Source organism: Tachyglossus aculeatus, chromosome 10 (genome assembly GCF_015852505.1).
Source record: "Tachyglossus aculeatus isolate mTacAcu1 chromosome 10, mTacAcu1.pri, whole genome shotgun sequence".
Lineage (NCBI taxonomy): Eukaryota > Metazoa > Chordata > Mammalia > Monotremata > Tachyglossidae > Tachyglossus > Tachyglossus aculeatus.
In genome coordinates this window covers 20,356,535-20,380,071 of record NC_052075.1, presented here as the reverse complement: position 1 = coordinate 20,380,071, position 23,537 = coordinate 20,356,535, and the positions used below count along the sequence as shown (strand labels likewise).

Sequence of the window (23,537 nt, the reverse complement as noted above, 5' to 3'; positions counted from 1 at the left end):
CAATGAGTGTGGAGCAAAGAGGTGGGTTCAGGATTTGGAATTCTGTAGAAAGTTTGGTATGGCTTCATCATATTCCTTTGGAAATCTTGCATAGTCAATCAAACCCAATCAATCAATGTTTTTTGGAGAGTATGACACAATAATGTAACAATCAATCAGTCAATCTTCAGTCAATCGTATTTATTGAGTGTTTACTGTGTTTAGAGCACTGTACTAAGTGCTTGGGAGCGTACAATGTGATAATCAATTACACTTAATGAGCACTTACTGTGTGAAGGGCAACTGTACTAAGAACTTTGGAGAGTACAACATGATAATATAGCAGTCAGTCAATCAATTGTCAGTCAGTTGTATACTGAGCACTTACTGTGTGCAGGGCACTGTACTAAGACCTTTGGAGAATACAACGTGATAATATAACAGTCAGTGAATTGTAGTCAATAACATTTGCTGAGCACTTACTGTGTGCAGAGCACTGTACTAAGTGCTTGGGAGAGTACATTATAACAATAAATAGTCACATTCCCTGACCACAACAAGCTTACAGTCTAGAGTCTCCAGTTTCCAGTCTATAGTACCCATAGTGCACCACATTTCTGCAACTTTTGGGCCATTAAAGAGGCATCCTGCTTTTGCAGCTGCTGCCAGTAATGATAATTATAATAATGATGGTTTTTGTGAAGTGCTTACTATGTGCCCAGTACTGTTCTAAGCGTGGGGCCAGTAGCAACCCTACCTGACATCCGATCAGACCGCTGCTCAGAATTTAATAAAGGAGTACAGGGCAGACCACCACTCCCGGGGAGATTATTTATCTTACCCCCACTAAATAAATTAGAGAAACAGCGTGGCTTAGTGGAAAGAGCCCGGGCTTGGGAGCCAGAGGTCATGGGATCTAATCCTGGCTCTGCCTCTTGTCAACTGTGTGACTTTGGTCAAGTCACTTCTCTGAGCCTCAGTTCTCTCATCCGTAAAATGGGGATTAAGACTGTGAGCCCCACGCGGGGCAACCTGATCACCTTGTATCCCCCCAGCGCTTAGAACAGTGCTTTGTACATAGTAAGCACTTAACAAATGCCATTATTATTATTATTATTAAATATGCATTCAAGCCTAACTGGACATTATCTCTTTCCACTCCCATATTCAATCTACCCTCAAATCCTGCTGATTCTTCCTCTCCAGTGTTTCCAAAATCTGCCCCTTCCTTTCTATCCAACTTCCACCTCGCTGGTCCAAGAACTTGTCATATCCTGACTTGAATACTCTACCAGTTTCCTCAAGTACCTTCCCTGTTCAGTCCGCTCTTTCATCTAGATCGTCATGGAATCCATCAGTGGTATTTGTTGAGTGCTTACCATCTACAGAGTACTATATTAAGTGCTTGGGAGCGTATTGCAACAGAGTTCCTGCCCTCGAGAAGCTTACAGTCTAGAAGGATCATGTTTAAAATGTTGTTTTGGGCATATCTTCCCACTCCTCTAAAACCTCCACTGGTTGCTCTTTTCTCCTTCCAGCCAAGTGAAAACCCTATGCCCTTTAAAGTGCCTTATCAGACTTTCCCCCAAATACTCCGCTCTCTTCTCCCACTACATTCAATTCATTCAGTCATTCAATAGTGCTTACTGTGCGCAGAGCACATTATTAAGTGCTTGGGAAAGTATAATGCAACAATAAACAGACATTCCCTATTCATAATGACCATCCCACCTCACATATTTTGTTCGTAATCACTGTGCCTCATTCTTGCCTCTCTCATTGACAACCTTTTTCTCCTGCCTTCCCTTCTTTTTTTAATTTATGTTTTGATGAAATTTGTTAAGAGCTTCCTATGTGCCAGGCACTGTACGAAGTACTGAAGTAGATACAAGCTAATCAGGTTGGACGCAGTATATGGCCCACATAGGGCTCACAGTCTTAGTCCCCATTTTAAAGATTCATTCAATCGTATTTATTGAGTGCTTACTGTGTGCAGAGCACTGTACTAAGCACTTGGGAAGTACAAGTTGGCAACATATAGAGACGGTCACTACCCAATAATGGGCTCACAGTCTAGAAGAAATACTTAGCCTGGAAGTACTGCAATACCAGGCCGATGCACGGAGGGGATGGAGCAAGCTCCCAACCCACCTCCTTTCTCCAAAAAGCTGCTTAACACAGTGGCTTCACATCAAAGACGTATCAGATATTAAACTGATAAGAACAGATACTACACTTGATCTTAACCAAAAGGCCGAGAAGCGATAACTGAAGCACAGAGAAGCGACGTAACTTGCCCAAGGTCACACAGCAAACGAGTGGCAGACCCACTGACCGCTCCCTTCACATCCGATGGATTGGCACTCTTAAATAGCCCTTCTGAAATCTCACTTCCTTTCCTAACTGTTATTTATTTAAGTGTCTACTCACTAGACAGTAAGGGATAATGTCCACTCCTTATAATACTTAGTACAGTGCCCTGGACACAGTAGGAGCTCAATAAATATGACCAAAGGACCATTTTTTGGTCCTTTCCCTGTGCAGAAACCAGACCTTGTGAATGTTCCAGCCATAACACAGTGGATAGAGCATGGGCCTGGAGTCGAAAGGTCATGGGTTCTAATCCCAATTCCACCACTTGTCTTCTGTGTGACCCTTGGCAACTCACTTAACTTCTTTGTGCCTCAGTCTCCTCATCTGTAAAATGGGGTTAAGACTGTGAGCCCCATATGGGACAGAGACTGTGACCAACCTAATTATCTAGTATCTACCCCACTACTTAGAACATTGTCTGGCATTATAGTAAGCACTTAAGAAATACTATTATTATTATTATTATTATTATTGATGATTGGGGCAGTTAAATCCTACTGATTCTCCTTTGGAGTAGTCCCTTGACAACTCCGACTGTTGAACCTGGGCAGAATTCACTGCTCTTGACTGGAGCATATAGTCATGTGATGTGATTCTATGTGGATCAATCAATCAATCAGTGAAATTTATTGAGTACTTATTGTGTGCAGAGCATTGTACTAAGCACTTGAAAAAGTACCACAGAGTTGGTAGGCATGATCCCTGTCCACAAGAGCTTACAGTCTAAAGCAGGAGACAGATATAACAAATTACTGATAGTCTATCAATTGTTGAGTGCTCACTGTGTGCAGAGCACTGTATTAAACATTTGGGAGATTACAATACAACAAAAAACAGACACATTCCCTGCCCACAACGAGCTTACAGTTTATGAGGGAGGCAGACATTAATATAAATCAATTATAGATATAACAAATTATAGACAGGAGAAATAGTGATTTGTAAACATAGGCACTTATGGGTTCACAGCCAAGCGCATAGTCGATTCAGATGGAAGGAGAGGTAGGGGAATTGAGGACTTAGTTGGGGAAGGCCTCTTGAAGGAGACGGGATTTTAGAAGGTTTGGAAGGTGGGGAGAGTGATGGATTGTCAGATATGAAGGGGGAGTCAGATCCAGAGCACAGGAACGTGGGCAAGAAACCAGAGGGGGGATAGATGAGACTGAGGTAGGGTGAGTAGGCTGGCATTAAAGGAGCAAATTGTGCAGGCTGCATTGTAGTAGGAGATCAGTGAGATGAGGTAGAATGGGGGGAGCAGATTGAGTGCTTTATTGCTGATGGTAGTTTCCATTTGAGGTGGAGTGGATGGGCAGCCACTAGAGGGTTCTGAGGATTGGGGAATATGGGGTGATCAGTTTTTCAGAAAAATGATCCGGGCAGCCGAGTGAAACACAGAAACTCATTCAATCGTATTTATTGAGCGCTTGCTGTGTACAGAGCACTGTACTAAGCACTTGGGAAGTACAAGTTGGCAACATATAGAGATGGTCCCTACCCAACAACGGGCTCACAGCTCCTTACCATTGGTGGGAGTTGCAGTTCCTGGAACATATATTATTGTATTGCATTTTCCCAAGTGCTTAGTACAGTGCTCTGCACAAAGTAAGCGCTCAATAAATACGATTGAATGAGTGAATGAATGTCTGTCCAATCAGGCTGAGTTGTTATCTCAGGGTTCCCGCGGGTTGACTATTGATGGGTAGTAATGATGATGATGATAACATGCACGTATACTAAAATTGGGAGGAGAGAGAGAGGATTGGGGCAAGGATGACACGTAAATTTGTGAAGCATTCAATACTTTCTCTATACTGTAAGCACGTTTTGGGCAGGAATGTGTTTGTTGTTATACTGTACTCTCCCAAGTGTTTAATACAGTGCTTTGCACACAGTGAGCACTCAATAAATACGATTGAATCAATGAATGATAAAAGTAATAACAAGAATATTTTAGTGCTTATTATGGGCCAAGCACTGTGGTTATCAGGTGCCACATGGAGTTCACAGCCTAAGGAGGAAGGAAAATGGGTATTGAATCCCCATTTTGCAGATGAGGGGAAATTAAGGCCCAGAGAAGTTAAGCAATTTGCCCAAGGTCACACAGCAGATATGTGGCCAAGCTGGGATGAGAATCCAGGACCTCGGACTTTCAGGCCTGGACTCTTTTCACTAGGCTTCTCTAATTGTAATAACTGTGGTATTTGTCAAGGTCTTCCAATGTGTTAAGTGCCAGGAGAGATAAAATAGAATCAGATCAGACATAGTCTCTGCCCCATCAAGGGAAAACAATATTGCAAATTCTATTTTAAAGATGAGGAAACAGGAACAGAGAAGCTAAATGACCTTCGCAAGGCAGGTGGCAGAGTCAGGATTCGAACTCAGGCCTTCTGCTTCCAAGTCCAGGGGAAGCAGCATGGCCTAGTGAATGCAGTCTGGTCCTGGGAGTCAGAAGGAACTGGGTTCTAATCCCAGCGTGGCCACTCATCTGCTGTGTGACCTCGGGCAAGTCACTTTGCTTCTCTGTGCCTCAGTTACCTCATCAGCAAAATGGGGATTAAGACTGTGAGACACAAGTGGGACAGGTGCTCTATCCAACCTCATTAACTTTTGCCTATCCCAGTGCTTAGAACAGTGTCTGGCACACAGGAAGAGCTTAACAAATGCCATAAAAAAAAGTCCTGGGTTTTTACCACGAGGCCATGCTGTCTCTTGCCACTGCTAACGTTTGTTCTATTGACGCAGCCCAACCAATGTGGCTGTTACTAAAGTGAATTACATTAAGCTAAACCTAGATGAAATTCAGCTGGGAATAAAGATGATGTCCTCATTTAGAGAAGGTAATAATGTTGTCATTGATTTAAAGAGAATCATGCAATTTGAGGGGCTAAAATTAGAATTATTCCATAGCAGCCCATGACTTAATCAGTTTAAAACCCTTCAGATCAGAGAGTTTGGTCTGGATTCAGACCAGCCAACAGCCTATGGCTTGGCTCATGGATCAATCAAGTAATGGTATTTATTGAGTGCTTACCACGTTCACTGAGCTGAACTAAAAGCTTGAGAAAGTACAAAGCAATAGGGTTAGTAGCCTGATCCCTGACCACAAAGAAATTACAGTCTACAGGGAGAGACAGACGTTAAAATAAATTACAGATAGGGGAAATCAATCAATCAATCAATTTTATAAGTTTTTTTCATTGTATTAAATGCTTACTATGTACCAGGCCCTGTCCTAAACGCTGGGGTAGATGCAAGATAAATCAAGTTGGGCACAGAAAAGCAGCATGGCCTAGTGGAAAGAGCACAGGCCTGAAAGTCAGAGGACATGGGTTCTAATCCCAGCTCTGCCACTGGTTAGCTGTGTGACCTTGGGCAAGTCACGCAACTCCTCTGTGCCTCAGTTACCTCGTCCATAAAATGGGGAATAAGATTGTGAGCCCTGTGTGGGACAGGGACTGTGTCCAGCCTGATTTGCTTGTATCCACAGTGCTTAGCATATGATAATTGTTAAGCACATTATTATTATTAAGTCTCACATGAGGCCCACAGTCTTAACCCCCATTTTACAGATAAGGTAACTGAGGCCCAGAGCATATATGAGACATATGCTCACATATGTCTTCTAGACTGTGAGCCCCTTCTAGACTGTGATCCCATTGTTGGGTAGGGACCGTCTCTATGTGTTGCTGACTTGTACTTCCCAAGTGCTTAGTACAGTGCTCTGCACACAGTAAGCTCTCAATAAATACGATTGAATGAATGAAGAGAGAGAATGGGTATTGAGTCCCTATTTTGCAGATGAGGGAACCGAGGCACAGAAAAATTGAGTGATTTGCCCAAGGTTCAGTAACAGGTACATGGTGGAGTCAGAATTAGAACTCAGGTCCTCTGATTCCCAGGCCTGGGTTCTTTGTGAAGACATGTCCCAAAAGAATGTTCATTAAAAACAGCTCCCAGAGTGTAAAACAGCCTTGGCACATTATTCAGCCATTGACATTAGATGCCTTATTTTTTCACTCACATAATTTCGTATAATGCTGGAAATTTTCTAGGTGTTTCCATCAGGGAAATTTCCATTTACCTCACCCATCCTGTTAATTCTAAGTAGATTAACAGAAAGGTCAGAATTCAAAAGTTATTTTTTTTTCCATCAAGCTAATGTACAGTTCTTTGAAAGTCAAAAAGATCACTCAATATGACCCTTACATACATATTTCAGTTAAAAATCCTCCCACCTTCCTTATAACTGTTGCTTGATGCGATTTACAAGGTCCAAAGTCAATATTTCTCATTAGTCTGATCTCATAAAATACATAGTTTAGGGTACAGAAATGTAAATTCTGCCTTTTAAAATCAATAATTAAAATGTGTCTTTTATGGGGGGTTTTTTCTACATCTCATGAAATTTCCTAGAAATGAGCTAAGTTGGTATTTCTCCTCTTTCCAGACATTCATCAAAAGTTTGAGTTAAATCTACCCAGATATTTGAAGGTATCTAAAGTTTGAATTAACTTTTAGAGAGCTACCTTTCTCTCTAGCCTTCTCTAAGCCCAATTTTAATATTTGGAATAAATGAAAAATGAAACAAAATATGAGGGTAAAATGTTTCTGCTTGGGTGTAGAACAATGTTGCCATTGATTAGAATGCAATGGATGTTCCTAAATCCTACTCAATTAAAAAAAATATCCATACCTGCACAGTGTAGGTTTCTGGATCCCAAGGTCTTGAGGGTTTCCACAACTCAACTTTCCCAAACATCTTCTCCTGGACCCCTATCACCCAGACACAGCAGCTGTGTATCTTGTCTCTCACCTCCATTTCCTCTAGACTTGGGGAAATTATGATTATGGTACTTGCTAAGTGCTCACTATGTGCCAAGCACTGTTTGAGGCACTAGGATAGATACAAGTTAATCAGATCAGACACAGTGCCTGTCTCACATGGGGCTCACACTCTTTGTCCCCATTTTACAGATGAGGTAACTGAGGTACAGAGAAGTGAAGTGACTTGCCCAAGGTCATACAGCAGACGAGTAGCTGAGCTGGAATTAGAACCCCGGTCCTTCTGATTCCCAGATCCGTGCTCTGCCCGCTAAGCCACACTGCTTCTCCATAGAACTGAAGGGCAGAGATCATGTCTGTCTCACCTGTTTTGTGCAATACAAAGTACGTAGTCATCTTTAAAGCTTTTCATGATTGAAGACTGAGTTATTACAGCATAAATTGATCCATCAGTGGTATTTGAGTGCTTACTGTATACAGAGCACCATACTAATTACTTGGAATACTATCGTACAATGGAGTTAGTAGACATGTTCCTTGTCCACTTTGAGCTTACAATCTAGGAGAAGAGATGAGGAAGACTTAAAATATTGGACAAGAACCTTGACCAGGAAGCCAGTTTGCAGGATGACTAAAAAGAGCAGATTAGCAAGGGCTAATGCTTCTCACAGACAAATTTCGTAGCATTTCCCTCCCCTCTGTTTTTGTTATGGTACTTGTTAAGTGCCTATTATATAATAATAATAATAATGATGGCATTTATTAAGCGCTTACTATGTGCAAAGCACTGTTCTAAGCACTGGGGAGGTTACAAAGTGATCAGGTTGTCCCACAGGGGGCTCACAGTCTTAATCCCCATTTTACAGATGAGGTAACTGAGGCCCAGAGAAGTTAAGTGACTTGCCCAAAGTCACACAGCTAATTGGCGGAGCTGGGATTTGAACCCACGACCTCTGACTCCAAAGCCCGTGCTCTTTTCCACTGAGCCACGCTGCTTCTCTAGCCACGCTTCTTCTCTTGCCAAGTATTCTGCTAAGCATGGGGGTAAATATAAGAAAATATAATATTTATTATATTATATCATATTATATTAATTATATTATATTATTATATTATATTATATTTTATAATATTTATAATATATAATATAAGAAAATCAGGATGAACTCAGTCCCTATTCCACATGGGATTCACACTAAATAGGAGGGAGAATGGGAATTGAATCCCCATTTTTACAGATGAGGAAACTGAGGAAGGGAGAAATTACTTGCCCAAGATCACACAGCAGGCAAATGGCAGAGATGGGATTAGAACTCAGGTCCTCTGACTCTTAGGCCCATGCTCTTCCCTCTAGGCTTTGCCATGTCTTCTCTGTGCCTCAGTTCCCTCATTTGGAAAATCGGGAGTAAGACTGTGAGCCCCATGTAGGACAACCTGATTACCTTGTATCCCTCCAGAGCTTAGAACAGTGCTTGGCACATAGTAAGCGCTTAACAAATGCCATCATTATTATTAACATTACACTTTGTTCATATCAGACTTCCTACAAGGAGTCTTGTAGCCAAATGCCCTATTTTATAAAGACATCTTGTTATCACTCTCCCTCCCTCTCCCCATCCTGTCATTGGTCTTTCTTTTTCTCTTCACAGACATAGCTTTAGCTGTCTTTCAGATTCAAAAATTGACGCCACTGACAGAGGCTTTGGGTAATCAACCCAAAGGAGAGTGGCTTAGTGGAAAGAGCACGGGCTTGGGAGTCAGAGGTCGTGGGTTCTAATTCTAACGCCTTCACTACCTCTTCTCCCACTCCCTTTTGTGTTCCCCTTGCACTTGGATTGGCACCCTTTGTTCACTATGCCCTCAGCCCCATGGCATTTATGTGAATATACATAATTTATTTGTTATATTAATGTCTCTTTCCCTGTCTAGTCTGTAGACTCATTTTGGGCAGGGAAAGTTTCCACCAACTGTTACATTGTACTCTCCCAAACTCATAGTACAGTGCTCTGCACTCATTAAGGACTCAATAAATATGATTGATTATGTTTCATAGCGATAATCACTAGATGACTGCTCTTTGCCCTTACTCTTCCCCCTTCCCAGCTCCAAAGCACTCACGTACATATTTGTCTTTTTATTTATTTATATTGTTGTCTATCTCCCCCACTCTAGACTGTGAACTCTTTGTGGGTGGGGAATATCACCGTTTATTGTTGTACCGTACTTTCTCAAGAGCTTAGTACAGTGCTCTGCACACAATTAGCGCTCAATAAATATGATTGAATGAATGAATGAACTGCTTTTTGCTATTCATCAGGCAAAGAAATAATGGTGCATTTATTTGCCATCTATTGCTATGTGTCTTTTGGGGCAATTGTTTGGATCAGAGATACTTTACCCCCATATAAGTTTGGTGAGGTAGCCGGCTATCAAGAGATGCTTTTTGAATCAACTTTGAGGTAAGATGACCTTATATGCCTTGTGGTACAAGAGTTCCTTTGGAAAGATAGTTTTGAAGCAGTAGGGTCTGGTGGATAGAGCACCGGCCTGGAAGTCAGAGGGACCTGGGTTCTAATCCTTCTCCTCCCCTTGTCTGCTATGTGACCGTGGGCAAGTCACTTAACTTCTCCATGCCTTAGTTGCCTCATCTGTAAAATGGGGATTAAAACTGTGAGCCTCAGTTGGGGCATAGACTGTGTCCAACATGATTAGCTTTTATTCACCTCAGCACTTAATACAGTGCCTAACACAGTAAGTGCTTAACAGATACCATTAAAAAAAGAAAGATCAATTTGCCCAACTGTCGACTTCTTTGAGATTCCTGAAAAATTCAACTGAATATTTCTTTTTAACAGAATGCAATTTCTTAGCAGATGACTTTTACTAAATGCTAAGTCATTTCCGGGGGTTTTTGAGTCCCAGGACTTTGCCGTGGGTGGGTGATGTGAGTGAAATTATTTTGGGTGACCATGGGATGTTGGCAGATGAAAGACAGGAAATCAGAAGGCTCTATAATTCAACGTTGGGGGTGAACTTCACTTCAATCAATATGGAGCCCTTATTGTGTGCAGAGCTCTGTATTAAGGGCTTGGGAGAATACAAAACAACAGTGAGCTTACAGCCTAGAGAACGTCACCTGATCAACATCCTAAACCTAATGGCGGTTTCTTGCTTCTTGATAATGGACTCAATCCTTGGCATTATGAAATTTATATTGGGTAAGCCTATTTATGCTGTCATTTCAGTGAGTCGATTGTCTTCATTGAGTGGTTACTGTGGGCAGAGCACTGTACTAACTGCTTGGGAGGGTCCAGAGCAAAAGAGCTGGTAAAATGCTCCCTAATCATTTAGTCAAAATTAGACTCCCTCCTCAACTCTTTGGTTTCTCAGTTTGGAACCAGTTGTTTGTTAGTCTCAGGGCTACCTCTTTGTAAAATGGCAAAGGAAAGAAATGTGGGAGGGGAACGGGTGGGAGGTTCGGGGTGGTTGGGAAGATGACCAATTAACATAATTGCCTAGTATAAGGGGTGTGTGGTGGAGGGGAGGGAAGCATGTGGCCCGAATTTCTTCTCAGAGACATCCAAGTTTCTAAATTGAAAGAGAAAAGTGCAGAAGTGCAAGACAAGTATATTTGTGCTTCTGTAAAGCCACATGGCCTAGTGGAAAGAGTATGGGCTTGGGAGTCAGAGGATGTGAGTTCTAATCTCGGCACTGCCACGTGTCTGCTGTGTGACCTTGGGCAAGTCACTTCACTCCTCTGGGCCTCAGGTACCTCATCTATAAAATGCAGATTAAGACGGTGAGCCCCTTTGGGGACAGGGACTGTGTCCAACCTGATTACCTTATATCTACCCCAGGGCTTAGAATGGTGCTTGACACGTAGTAGTGCTTAACAAATATCACAATTATTATTATTATTTTAGTTTTTACAAACATATTTCTCTGAGTCCAAATTACTACGAAGTAGGTAGAGTGGGCAGGGAATGTGCCAGTCATATTGTTGCACTCTTTCAAACGCTAAATACCGTGCTCTGCACACAGTAAGCACACAATAAATACTATTGATTGATTGATTGAAGGGTGGAGTTTTGCCATAATAGAGTACAGAGTGTTTTTGTCAGGTCCAAGCATTAGGAAAGTAACATGGGATAGTGGAAAGAACACAGGCCTGGGATTCAGAGGACCTGAGTTCTAATCCTGATTTTGTCATTTGCCTGCTATGTGACCTTGGGCCAATCACTTAACTTTTCTGGGTCTCATTTTCCTCAACTCTAAAATAATAATAATAATGATATTGGTATTTGTTAAGTGCGGGGGTCGATACAAGTCAATCAGGTCGGACACAGCTCCTGTCCCACACGGGGTTCATAGTCTTAATCCCCATTTCATAGATGAGGAAACTGAGTCCCAGAGAAATGAAGTGACCTCCCACGGTCACACAGCAGACAAGTGGCAGAGCTGGAATTAGAACCAGGTCCTTCCAACTCCCAGGCCCGTGCTCTATCCACTAAGCCACGCTGCTTCTGTGTCTAAAGTATCTTTTCTCCCTCCTACTTAGACCATAAGCCTCATAAGGATTATATCCTAACTAATCATCTTGTATCTACCCCAGAGCTTAGTACACTGCTTGGTATATAGTCAGCACTTGACAAATATCACAACTATTATCAATATTATTGATCTATTGGGTTTATCGGTGTTGGGGAAAGAATCAGACAGGCTCCTTTTTAACCAGAACTCGCACAAGGACGCTTTGTGCGAGCAGGAGTAGAAACCAAAGGGAAGTTGTTTTACTGTCTGGGCTGCACAGGGATGCTTAGAAGAAGGAATCGCTAGATGGGGTGGGGATCGTTTTGTTGACATTGGCGCCTAAACTGACAATGTTGGGGCACCTAATGCTGACACATATTTTTCTGAAGCAGAATGAAAATCTTGGGTACCCAATCAGGAGAGAGCCTAGGAACAGCATTACTGAGGCTGATGATTACTGAAACAGAGGGTGGGAGGGAGGGAGGATTTTTAGAGAAGCAGTGTTACCTAGTGGAAAGAGGCTGGGCCTGGGTGTCAGAGGACCTGGTTCTAATCCCAGCTCCAGCATTTGTCCACTGTGTGACCTTGGACAAATCACTTCACTTCTCTGGGCCTCAGTTCCCTCATCTGCAAAATGGGGATATAATATCTGTTCTGCCTCTTTCTCAGACTGTGAGTCCCGTGTGGGGGCCTGATTATCTTGTATCCACCACAGAGCCTATTACAGTGCTTGACCTATAGTAAGTGCTTAACAAATACCGCAATTATTGACCCATTTTCCAATTTTGCTAGGTTCCCCAAGAAGCAGCATGGCTCAGTGGAAAGAGCATGGGCTTGGGAGTCATAAGTTGTGGGTTCTAATCCCAGCTCCGCAATTTATCAGCTTTGTGTGACTTTGGGCAAGTCACTTAACTTCTCTGTACCTCAGTTACCTCATCTGTAAAATGGGGATTAAGACTGTGAGGCCCACGTGGGACAACCTGATTACCTTGTATCTACCCCAGTGCTTAGAACAGTGCTTGGCACATAGTAAGTGTTTAACAAATACTGTTATTATTATTATTATTATTTACCCTAGATCGTAAACTTGTGGTCAGGGAACATGTCTACCAACTCTGTTACCCTGTACTGTCCCTAGCGCTTAGTACAGTGTTCTGCACATAATAAGCACACAATAAGTACCAAGTCCCCATCCCAAACACAGAGTCAGTCAGTCAGTCAATCGTATTTTCATAAGAAACGTGGCCTAATGGATAAAGCCTGGGCCTGGGAATCAGAAGGTCATGGATTCTAATCCCAGCTCTGTCATTTGTCTGCTGTGTGACCTTGGGCAAGTCACTTCACTTCTCTGTGCCCCAGTCGCCTCATCTGTAAAATGGGGATTGAGACTGTGAACCCCATGTGGGACAGGAACTGTGTCCAACTCGGTCTGCTTGTATCCACCCCAGTGCCTAGGGCAGTGTTGGCACACAGTAAGTGCTTAACAAATACCATCATCATCAACAATAAATAAGCACAGGGACAGGGAGGGATTTGGAGGGGCTCCAGGAGGTATCCAAATTTCCTTTGAGCTGCTAGCATGGATAGTTCATTTGGTGGTATTTGTTGAGTGCTTACTGGGTGCAGAGCACTGTAGTAAGTGCTTGGGAAAGTACAATATAACAATATACAGAGACATTCCCTGCCCACAACGAGCTTACGGTCTAGTTCTGATGTCTACAGGCCTGGGACATGTCCTCCTGAGGATCTGCTTCTCTGTTCACTGACTGCTCTGGAGGCTTCCTTCTTGACAATAGGCCTTTTCAGGTACACTTCTCTTTGAAGGAAATAACACTATTGATGATGATAGTATTTGTTGTGTGCTTACTATGTGCCAAGCACTGTTCTAAGCGCTGGGGCAGGGGAAGACTTCAAATGCTAAGATCTAAGGATGGCATTCATCTGAAGAAAAAAATACCAAAATGATATGTACACTGATGTATATGTTCTAATCATTTTTAAGAAGAATTTTGGTATTTGCTAAATGTTTACTAGGTGTCAAGCACAGCGATGATAATAATGATTGTGGTATGTGTTAAGCACTTACTATGAACCAGGGACTATACTAAGCACTGGGGTGGACACAAGCAAATCGGGTCAGATGCGGTCCCTGTCCCACATGGGGCTCACAGCCTTAATCCCCATTTTACACATGAGGGGACTGAGGCATAGAGAATGACGTGATTGTCCAAGGGCACACAGCAGGCAACTGGGGGAACTGGGATTCAAACCCATGACCTTCTGACTTCTAGGCCTGTTCTCTATCCATTAGACCACCCTATAGTGAATGCAGGGGTAGATATACAATAATCAGGTCAGACACAGGCCCTGTCCCACATGGGGCTCACAGTCTCAATCCCCATTTTCCAGATAAGGTAACTGAGGGCCAGAGAAGTGAAGTGACTTGCCCATGGTCACACAGTAATAATAATAATAATAACAATGGCATTTATTAAGTGCTTACTATGTGCAAAGCACTGTTCTATGCGCTGGGGAGGTTACAAGGTGATCCGGTTGTCCCATGTGGGGCTCACAGTCTTCATCCCCATTTTACAGATGAGGCAACTGAGGCCCAGAGAAGTGAAGTGACTTGCCCAAAGTCACACAGCTGACAAGTGGTGGATCTGGGATCAGAACCCATGACCGTCTAACTCCCAAGCCCGTGCTTTATCCACTTTACCACACTGCTTCTCTATGGCGCACACGATACATGGTGCCCATGACCTGAATACTTTAAGCTGTATGACTAGCATAACATGGGTAATTTCATATGATGTCATGACAGTCTATAAATGGTATTTATTGAGTGCTTACTCTATGTTATCCCCTTAGATTATGAGCACCATGTGGGACAGGAGCTGATAATCTTGTATCTATTCCAGGACATAATATGGTGCTTAGCGCACAGTAAGTGCTTAACAAATGTTATTATTATCATTATCATCACACCACTGTACTAAGTGTTTAGGAGAGGATAAACTGGTAGACAGGATCCCTGCCCCAAAGGAGTTTATAAGTTACCACTCTAGAATAAATTGTAGGAAGGATGAAGTAATAGACTATAATAATAATAATAACAATAATGACATTCATTCATTCATTCAATCGTATTTATTGAGCACTTACTGTGTGCAGAGCACTGTACTAAGCACTTGGGAAGTACAAGTTGGCAACATAGAGACGGTCCCTACCCAACAGTGCGCTCACAGTCTAGAATGGGGAGACAAACAACAAAACAAAACATATTAACAAAATAAAATAAATAGAATAAATATGTACAAATAAAATAAATAAATAAATAGAGTAATAAATACGTACAAATATATATATATTTGTACGTATTTATTACTCTCTCTCTCTCTCTCTCTCTCTCTATATATATATATATATATACAGGTGCTGTGGGGTGGGGAAGGAGGTAAGGCGGTGGGAGGAGGGGGAGAGGAAGGAGGGGGCTCAGTCTGGGAAGGCCTCCTGGAGGAGGTGAGCTCTCAGTAGGGCTTTGAAGGGACAGCATTTGTTAAATGCTTACTATGTGCTAAGAACTGTTCTAAGCACTTTGATAGATGCAGGGTGATCAGGTTGTCCCATGCGGGGCTCACACTTTTAATCTGACTTTTATCTGAGGTCCAGGGAAGTTAAGTGACTTGCTCAAGGTCACACAGCAGACAAGTGGCAGAGCCACGATTAGAACTCAGGTCCTCTGACTCCCAAGCCTGTGCTCTTGACACTAAGCCATGAAAACTCCACTGGAGTCTGGTGCATAGGGCTCTTACATGTGCATTATATTATGTTAACGTCTGTCTCCCTTTCTAGATGGTGAGATATCCGTGGGCAGGGAATGTGTCTAACAACTCATTTGTGTTGTGCTCTCCCAAATGCTTAGTACAGTGCTTTGCACACAGCAAGTGCTCAATGAATACCATCGATTGATTTATGTCCATATTCCTGTCCAGTTTTAGATAGGGATGTCAGTGGCCACCCTAATTCTGTGTTGGATCTAATTCTGGACCTACTTATAAAACCTCTACTTTAGCCTCTGTTCCTGCAACCCGGATGAGACTTAGGACTGTTAACCTTGTTCATTCAATTGTATTTATTGAGCACTTGTGTGTGCAGAGCACTGTACTAAGAACTTGGGAGAGTACAATACAACAATAAAATATACATTCCCTGCCCATAATGAGTCAGTGGCAGGCGGGGAGAGACAGACATTAATATAAATGAATAAATGACAGATATGCACATAAGTGCAGTGGGGCTGGGAGGGGGGGAAGAAAAAAGGGAGCAAAGCGGGTGATGCAGAAAGGGGTAGAAGAGGTAAGGAGGAACTTAGGGAAGACCTCTTGGAGGAGATGTGCCTGCAATAAGGCTTTGAAGATGGGTATAGTAACTGTCTGTCGGATTGATTAATGAATAAATGGCAATGGAAAGGACCTCCACTCCAATTTACGGTCCATCTCAATTTTTCATGGTATTTGTTGTAAGCACTTATTATGTGCCAGGTACTGTTCTAAATGCTGCAGCAAATACAAGATAATCAGATTGGACACAGTTCACATCCCACATGGGGCTCACAATCTTAATGCCCATTTTATAGATGAGGAAGCTGAAGCACGGAAAAATGAAGTGACTTGCCCAAAGTCACAGCAGACAAGTGAAGGAGCCAGGATTAGAACCGTTTTTTTCTCCTCCTTAAGCACATCAAGCGGCAGCTCTGTTCCAATTAGACAATTTTATTCATGTCTACGGCTGGCAGGAAGTGTCAACCCGGATCATATCTATGAGCCCCTGAAAATCAGACTGGATTCCATTCCACCAGGAGCACAGCCCTGTCTGAAGAGAGAATCTGGGACAGTGAGGATTGGATTTGTTTTTATAAATCACACCAAGAGGAAACCAGATGAGATTGGAGTGCAATGCATGCTTTACAGATTTATTTATCTCGGGGTTAGAGCTGTCCTGGTATGCATAATCTAACGTTTAAGGGGTTGAGAGGCAAATAAGAAATACCACTTCTGAAACCCCCCCACTCTTTCAGCTTTGACAAATTCATTTTCGGAAGACCAAACACGCATCCCCTTTAGCAAGGGCCTGCTCTTTATTTGAATTATTTGGTCGTTATTTTCTTCCCTGTTGATTCTCACTAGGGCTTCACTTTTTAACTGTCATAACATCATTTTTAAAACATTTTTTGTAGAACGTTTCCTCAGCCTCATCTCTCTAATGCACATCATGAAATGACAGTTCTACTTTATTTGCAAGTAATGAATTTACCAGTATCTCTAAACTGAGAGAAGGAAAATTCACTAGGAAGAAATTCCAAAACATTTTTCAAAAATTCTGAATTACTGGGAAGGAGAAGTTCTATCCTTACAAAGAAGAAGAAAAAATGAAAATTGTCAATCAGTCAAACAGTGGTGTTCACTGAACACTAACTGGTGATGAGCGTACTATACTAAGTGCTTGGGAGAGTACAATAGTCTAGTCGATAAATCCTGGGCCTGCAAGCTAGAGGACCGGAATTACCTCTGCCACTCATCTACTGTGTGACCTTGGGCAAGTCACTTACCTTCTCTGTACCTCAGTTTCCTCAACTGCAAAATGGGGATTCTTCCTCTGATTGAATGAATGAATGAGTGTTCTCCCTCCTACTTAGACTATGAGCCCCATGTGAGACAGGGACAGTATTCAGCCTGACTTACGTGTATCTACCCTAGTGCTTAGAACAGTGTTTGACACCTAATTAGAGCTTAACAGATACCATAAAAACTCCCCTCAAACCCCCAAAGAGTTGGTAGACATGTTCCCTGCCCACAAGAAGCTTACCGTCAAGAGGGTTGTAGTTTAAACTGTGACAATCACTTTCCTGGATGGAGTCTGGTCAGGAGACTTGAACACTTCTGTATCTGAATGGGCAGGGAATTTGGTTCATTCATTCAATTGTATTTACTGAGCATTTACTGTGTGCACTGGACTAAGCGCTTGGGAGAGTACAATATAACAATAAACAGACACATTTCCTGCCCACAACGAGCTTACAGTCTATCATCAATGATATTTATTGAGCACTTATAGCGTGCAGAAGACGGTACAATGCATTTGGGAGAATACAATCTAATAGAGTTGGTAGACACCTTCCCTGCCCACAGATTTTGTTCTTAATAATAAAAATACTTATTGTGGTATTTATTAAGTGCTACTATGTGGCAGACATATAGATGTCCCTTTAAAAAAAAACAACAGATATCATCAAGAGACCTCTGGAATCAGACTGCATTTGCCTTAGGAAGTACCTCTAACGAGAATATTTTGGTATATCAAACCCCAGTATATACCCACAACCTTAAGATTTGTGCTGGGTAGCATTTTTCAGAGCTATGCGGATGTCAGCTAACTGTCGTTTGAAACTCTTCCATACGTATTTGGGCTCCATGGCACTTATGTACGTATCCGTAAGTTATTCATTTATATTAGTCTGTCTCCCCTCTAGACTGTAAGCTTGCTGTGGGCAGGGAACGTATCTACCAACTGTGTTGTATTGTACTCTCTCAAGTGCTTAGTTCAGTGTTCTGTACACAATAAGTGCTCAAAAAATATCACTGATTGACTTATTTTATCTCAAAACAGGTTCCCAGGGAAAAATATACCCTTCACTCTATTTCCAAATCTTTACTTCTTTTCTTTCTGGACTTTGGTTCAGCTAAGGCACTCAAAACAAAGAATTATCTCAAGGGTCCTGAAAGTTCTGCAGTTCCGAAGCTGTGAGCTTCAAAGGAATAATAATGATGATGATGATAATGATAATAATAATATTTGTTAAGCACTTACTATGGTTCAAACACTGTACTAAATGCTGGGATATTTACAAGATAAACAGGTGGGACACAGACCCTGTCCCACGGGGGGCTCATACCCTAGGTAAGAAGGAGAACAGGAATTGAAGTCCCATTTTTCAGATGAGGAAGCTGAGGGCCAGAAAAGTCAAGTGATTTGCCCAAGGTCACAAAGCTGGCGTAAGGGACAGAACCACCGATTCGATTCTGAGTCCTCCAACTCCCAGACAAATGCTCTTTCCACCAGACCATGCTGTTTTTCTGCTTCATTTTCCAAACTGGCTCTTTCTGGGTCCATCAAAATGAGATTACAGCTGGGTCATAATTGCTGCGATTCACGGGGCCTGAAGAATCTCTACTCCGTTGTTGTTTTTTAAGGAGCCCAAATAATAGGTTCCCCCCCACCATAAGGTTGTCACTGAAAATGTCTATTTTCAAACACTGAAATGAAGATTTGCCTCAATAACCCGAAATGGCGGAAATGAAGGGAGATGTGGTCAGACTGTGCATTTAAACAGACCGACAGAGGTAGAGTCTTTCGTAACAAGTCCAGGTAGCCATGGTAACTAAAGGAGATGAAATGGGAGCATAAACTGTCTTAAGCAATCCCGTTTTATGTTTCTGTAGGGAGTCAAAAGAAATGCTAGGTATTTATAGGTTCATCAAAACAACCTGTTCGGATTCAAGAATGCGCACATGGTCTTTTCAACTGAAAATAGAGATGGGTTAGGTATATCTCAAATTTATGCCAGTACTCTATTTACTTGAAGAAAGTGGTTAAGAAGCCTCGAAAGACTTTCGGCGACTACTGCTTTAGGCATTAGCAAGATAAATAACTGCAGAGATTACTAATTATTTTTCATTTTAATGACTCCGTTTTGGCTTAGTCCCTCCCTCTGTGTCACCTTGGCCGTGAGCTTGTTTCCCTGTCTGTCTCTCTCTTAGAAGTGCTCTTTTGGCATCTTCATCAAAGCTGCAAAGGAACCTTGGAAACCTCAGATTACCACACTTTCAGTCCCACGTCTGCAATGAAGAAGGCATCTCTCTCATTACTCAAGAAGAAACAGGAATATTATTCTTACTGACATTTATTAAGCACCGCAGGGAAGTGGAATGGCCTAGTACAAAGAGCACAGGCCTGGGAGTGAGAAGGACCTGGTTGTAATCCTGGCTCCACCACTTGACTTCTGTGTGACCTTGGGTACATCATTTCACTTCTCCGTGCCTCAGTTACCTCATCTGTCAAATGGGGATTTAGACTGTGAGCCCCATGTGGGACAGGGACTGTGTCCAAGCTTGTATCTACTCCAGTGCTTAGTACAGCATCTGACACATAGTAAGCATTTAACAAATACCACAATTATTATTATCATTATTACTTACAATGTGCAAAGCACTCTACTAGGTGATTCCAAGCAAACAAATTTAAACATTGTGGGACTGAAAGCACAGTCGTATGAGGGTTGTTGAGAAAAACCCATTCCAATCCACAATATTTAGGCGCTTATTAATGCCTGAAAGGGGCAGGCTTCCAGCAGATTGTTGCCTTGGCTCCATCTGTCCCCGGAGAAGAAATCCGTATCCTCTTCATGGTTGTCTGGATGGCACCAGAGCTGCACCCTGTTTTCCTTTCCTCCGGCTTGTGAGTGGCGGTGACGTTTGGGTGGTGAGCCTGGGAACAGACAGTGGAGGCCCATTTGGGCTATGGGGCACTAGGTTTCAAGATGAGACTCATTCCCTCTCCCATATGAGAGGGAGAATGGTTAATTAAGTCCCATTTTACAAATGAAAAAACTGAGGCACAAAGAAGTTAAGTGACTTGTCCAAGGTCACACACACAAGCGGCAGAGTTGGGATTTGAAGGCAGGTCGTCTGACCCCCAGGCCAGTGGTCTTTCCATCCTGCTTCCTTTCAGCTGTTGCCACACACTCCACTGCCTTCTTTTTGTTTAATCTGGGAATACAACATTTTCCAGCTTCCACCTCTAAGTAGATGGTACCCACCTCTTCCCATTCATCCTGAAACTCTTACCAACAGTCCAATCCCAAACCACCAGACCAGATCCTACCAGATGTCTTTCCCCTAATTCAGCTCTTTCTGACTTCTCTGTCTTTTAATCACTCTGTCACAGATCAGGATTCCTAATTACCATAGCAATGCTGTTGTCCACCTCACCTGGACCCTGGGGACAGCTTAAGTTCCACGCTTTCTTTCTCCTCTCAGTGGAAAGAGCCCAGGCTTGGGAGTCAGAAGTCATGGGTTCTGATCCCGGATCCACCACCTGTCAGCTGTGTGACTTTGGGCAAGTCACTTCACTTCTCTGTACCTCAGTTACCTCACTGTAAAATAGGGAGGAAAACTGTGAGCCCCGTGTGGGACAACCTGATCACCCTGTATCCCCCCAGCACTTAGGACATGCTTCGCACATAGTAAGAGCTTAACAAATACTACTATTATTATTATTATCTACCATTTGTTTAAGCCTAACATGGTTCCCTTGCCAACATCAACTCCTCCTGTCCATCCCTTCCCAAACCCTGGTCCAGATGCTGGTCTTATTTTAACTAAAACCACTACAGTCTCTTCTCTGCTGCCTTCCTAGCATCCAGCAGGACCCCCTTCATTTTTCTTGCCCACCAGCCTGCCCGAGCCACCCTTTCCACTCAGAACCCTTCAGTGGTTCCTAACCCCTCCTGAATCAAAATCGAATGCCTCCCCCCTCCACCTGAAATCCTTACCCTCCCTCCTCTTCACCTGTACCCTATCCTATGCCTTCTCCTAGAGACAAATCAAAAGTCTCCTTCAGCTACTTGGTCCAATACGACCACTCATAATGTTGGAAGTCCACTCAGTCAAGCATTTGTTCATCTGGGCTCTTGGATGGCTATCACATCGCCTCATCTACATCCTGACATAAGGAGTATTTCCCAGAATCCTTGGGGAAGGGAATGCTCCCTTTCAGATGGTCCTCCCTTCGCATGCTCTGCTGCAATGGGCTTTCCCAAGGGGCACAAGCAGATGTTTGAGACTTCTGACTGAACAGTAAAATAACTAACTTAGCAAACTCCTTCAATTTATTTCCCAATACTTCTTATTTGCTTGCCCACCCCTCATTCATTTGATGTGCTGAGTGCCATGATATCAAATGGTGATTTTTATTTTGTGTATTTTTATTTGTCATTTTTTGTGTTGATTTAGTGTTTTACTGTGTGTGTCTTTTCTCCAATTCCCCCTCCCACCTGGTATTAGATTGTAAGCCTCTTACAGACCAGAGACTGTGTCCAATTCCCAAAATTATGCATTCTTTTCTTTTTCTACTACTTCTACTGCTATTATTGCTAGCACTACCATTACTACTAATACCATACACAGATGTTGAGAAGGAGCATGGCTTAGTGGATGGAGCACAGGACTGGGAGTGAGAAGGACCTGGGTTGTAATCCTGGCTCTATGACTTGTCTGCTCTGTGACCTTGAACAAGTCACTTTACTGCCTATGCCCCAATTACCTCAACTGTATAAAAAAAAAAGGGGGGGGGGGATTAAAAAGACTGTGAGCCCCATGTGGGTCTGGGACTGTGTCCAACCCGATTTGCTGTATATATGTATACATGTTTGTACATATTTATTACTCTATTTATTTATTTATTTATTTATTTTACTTGTACATAGCTATTCTATTTATTTTATTTTGTTAGTATGTTTGGTTTCGTTCTCTGTCTCCCCCTTTTAGACTGTGAGCCCACTGTTGGGTAGGGACTGTCTCTATATGTTGCCAATTTGTACTTCCCAAGCGCTTAGTACAGTGCTCTGCACATAGTAAGTGCTCAATAAATACGATTGATGATGATGATGATGATTTGCTTGTATCCATCCCAGCGTTTAGTACAGTACAGTTTAACAAATATAACAATTACTATTTTTATTACTATTATTATCATTTCTTCAATGGCCAGTTGCCAGGCTAATGCACTCTATGACTTGCTCTTGCCAGAAGGATGATGGTTTTTTTAATTTATTTTTTTTTTGCTGAGGGAACAGGAGGACCAGAAGAACATTGGGGCAATAAATATTTCTCAGACACTTGACAGAAGATCAGCCAAGTTTTAAGACCGAGTCAGATTTTAAGAGTGTGGATGATACCTGGGGAGGATCCACTAATAGGAAGAATGAAAAGAATAAGATTTGAAGGTAAAAATAAACAGAAAAAGGGAGGAAAAGAAAGGAATCAGTGGAACGTGGGATGAGAAAACTTCAATTCATGTTGTCACAGACATTATAGGCTGAACCCTTCTCATTTTTGAAAATGGAATTTGCCAGAAGAGTGCTGCAGCCTGAAGCAGAGGTCAGACTGTAAAATGTATTTTAAAAAAGGAAACCATTTTCCATAATTTCCATAATTACATATGCATTATGTTTTCGGTTGCATTCATACATAAATGCATCTTTGCTCTTTTTTTTCTACTGTGTTTTTAGCTTTTTTCTTGGCTATTTTAGGCTACTGCTATCTTCTCTCCCATTGTGAAGCTTTGTAGATTGGCTAATTTAGCTTGAGAAAGGGACCTGTTTTTCAGCTATTATTTTGTTCTGGGATGAAGTCACCAATCCTGCCATCTAATTGCCTTTCCTTTTTCCTCGCTTTCAAGATAAAAGAAAAGAAAGAGTTAAGAAGGAGTTGTTCATGTTGAAATTCGCCTTGTGACTTTGGTTGTAAACTTTTATTTCCTGCTTTTTATTTTCCTCGTATCTTAGTGGAGTTCACAGATGCTTACACATCTGGGCTGGGGGGAGTGGGGCTGACATGAATTTAAGCATTAAGAATCCAGTTTCTTTAAGGAGATAGGCCATTGACATTGGCACGGATCATCAACGAGTATCTATTGAGCTACATAAAACCATATGAGGTGATTGCAGTGGTTTAACAGAGAGACACGACCCAATCTCCAAGGAGCTTCCTATCGAAGACCATTATTCAGAATCTTTCTTGGGGCTTCTTAGG

General features: G+C 42.2%; 1 non-coding gene across 1 annotated transcript; it reads right to left on the bottom strand.

The window, feature by feature from the left end:
• Window positions 1-2,054: 2,054 nt before the first annotated feature.
• Window positions 2,055-2,245, bottom strand: LOC119933784. The gene has a single exon (XR_005452657.1). It is a non-coding gene; the product is annotated as a U2 spliceosomal RNA (small nuclear RNA).
• Between the last annotated feature and the right edge of the window lie 21,292 nt (window positions 2,246-23,537).